We start from the raw sequence: 2,859 nt of genomic DNA on the forward strand, positions 1-2,859 counted from the left end.
TGCCTCAACACACCCTCCTGTATTTGATGATGCTGAGACCATGAGGCCCACTCTGAGGAGGAATTTTTCTTTTTTCATTTTTATTATTTTTCTTCTTTTTTAAAGATTTTATTTATTTATTTGACAGGCAGACAGAGAGCACAAGTAGGCAGAGAGGCAGGCAGAGGGAGAGAGAAGGAGACTCTCCGCTGAGCAGAGAGCCTGATGCAGGGCTTGATCCCAGGAATCTGGGATGATGACCTGAGCTGAAGGCAGGCGCTTAACGACTGAGCCACCCAGGTGCCCCTGAGAAGGAATTTCTTTCTTTTTTTTTTTTTTAAGATTTTATTTATTTATTTGATAGACAGAGATCACAAGTAGGCAGAGAGGCAGGCAGAGAGAGAGAGGAGGAAGCAAGCTCTCACTGAGCAGAGAGCCCGATGCGGGGCTGGATCCCAGGACCCTGAGATCATGACCTGCGCTAAAGGCAGAGGCTTAACCCTCTGAGCCACCCAGGCACCCCAGAGGAGGAATTTCTTGATTTGACTGTTCTAGTCAGTAACTATGTCCTTCCCTGGGATTACCTCACTGAGATTTTAACAGCATCACCCCATCCCTACCCTAAAAGAGTGCCTGGACACTCTTTTAGTGTCCAAGGAATGCCTGTGACAGAACCCTTGGGAGAAAGATGTTTGTTGAAACAGATCCTGACATCTTTATCAAATCTCCTGAATTAAAGTCTCTAGTGCTGGGTGTGGGAATCTAGTGCCACTCACTTACGCCAGAGCCATAGATTAAATCCAAATTGACCCTGGCTGGACACCATGAGGTCCTTTAGGAAATGAAGGACCATTCAATACAAGCAAAATCCATGTCCGTGGGTTCTAAGAAGTAGGAAGCAGCAGCCAACATTGTATTCAGCTCAGATCAGCCCCCAAATTCCTTTAGGCTATCCCATATTCCTCTTTTGGGCTGAGGATGTAACCTAGGACCTGCCTTCATGGTTACACAATACACTGGTTATGCCCGTTCGTGATTTATTTATGGAAAGACAGATATCTAAATCAACATAAACACAGAGCACGAAGAAAAATGTTCATTGAGGGATGTCAGAACACATTTCAAACCACAAATTTCCCTGACGCAAACTCATCAGTGCATGTCGAAAGCAGATCATGAGCTGAGAGCATCTCCAGAGGTAAGGAGATGTTTGTGTTCCCAAACCAAAGAAAGAAGTCCTTGAAATAGCATATTGTTGGCTCTCAGAATGGGGAGCCTCTCGGGGCCTAGATGGTCATTCACATCAACTTGTGCTTTGTACTCCTGAGGAAATACAAATACAGGAGTGGTGAAATTTAAATTTAAATTTAAATTTAAATATGCTACATCCACATCAAGGAAATTTCTTGGTATATTTAAGTGTAAGGAATCCCCAGATGTGTGCTCTTCTACAGAAATGAAAATACATGGAAACAGGAAGTCAGCCTCACAACAGGGAGGGGCCACAGAGAAAGAGGACTCACACTTTTTTTTTACCGTATTCCATTAGAGGGGACAAAGTCTCCCACAGCCTGCCCACTTCAGCCTTTCCAACTTTCCCACAGGGGAGGAAAAGCTCGGTAACAAAGAATGAAGAGAGGAACAAATCAGTCAAAATGGTAATAATGGAACAATTACACAAGACAATACCAAAAGAAAACCATAATAATGGTTTTACAAATGCATTATTTTTTTTTAAGATTTTATTTATTTATTTGACAGAGAGAAATCACAAGTAGGCAGAGAGGCAGGCAGAGAGAGAGAGGGAAGCAGGCTCCCCGCTGAGCAGAGAGCCCAATGTGGGACTTGATCCCAGGACCCTGAGATCATGACCTGAGCCGAAGGCAGTGGCTTAACCCACTGAGCCACCCAGGCGCCCCTACAAATGCATTATTTAATACAAAAATACCAATATCTCCAGATCACGACCATCATTCACACCAAGACATTTCTTTTTTTTTTTTTTTTAAGATTTTATTTATTTATTAGACAGAGACAGATCACAAGTAGGCAGAGAGGCAGGTAGGGGGTGCGGTGGGGGAAGCAGGCTCCCTGCCAAGCAGAGAGCCCGATGCAGGGCTCAATCCCAAGACCCTGGGATCACAACCTGAGCTGAAGACAGAGACTTAACCCACTGAGCCACCCAGGTGCCCCAACATCAAGACACTTCTAAGAGTAAATGGTGGTTTCATCAGGATAGCAGGTATAAATGGCACCTGTCCCAGGACATCCAGGACTTAAGGTCACCAAGTGATCATACACCAACAACATATCCTTCCATAAAAGCAGGGGTATTCCCAGTATCTAGGTGGGTACTTACTTGGTAAAGGCTTTGCAACATTATTGGTGGTAAAATGCTGAAAGTAAGGCCTCAGAATTCTCTAGCAATAGGCTGATTCTAGTGCTCAAAGACTCACATGACAGTTTTGGTCTTCTTGCACCTTAAAGATCTGTCAACTTGACTTCAGTCCATGAGGGTCCAATATGCAGCTGTCTCATCTCTCATGTCACTTGGTTCCAAATATTGCTTAATTTTTTTTTAATTTGAGTTCTTTTTTAAAATATATTTTTAAGTTTATTTTTTCCTTTCAAATTTTATTTAAATTCTAGTTAGTTAATAGGGAGTAGAAGACTCGTTTCTGGAATAGATTCAATGATTCATCGCTTACATACAACACCCAGTGACCATCACAAGTGCCTTCCGTAATGCCCGTCTCTGATCTTGCCCACCCACCTCTCTCCACCAAACCTTAGTTTGCTCCTTTTTTTAGTTTTATTTTTTCAGTGTTCCAAGATTCATTGTTTATGCACCGCACCCAGTGCTCCATGCATTACGTGCCC

This window comes from Neovison vison, chromosome 1 (genome assembly GCF_020171115.1).
Source record: "Neovison vison isolate M4711 chromosome 1, ASM_NN_V1, whole genome shotgun sequence".
Lineage (NCBI taxonomy): Eukaryota > Metazoa > Chordata > Mammalia > Carnivora > Mustelidae > Neogale > Neogale vison.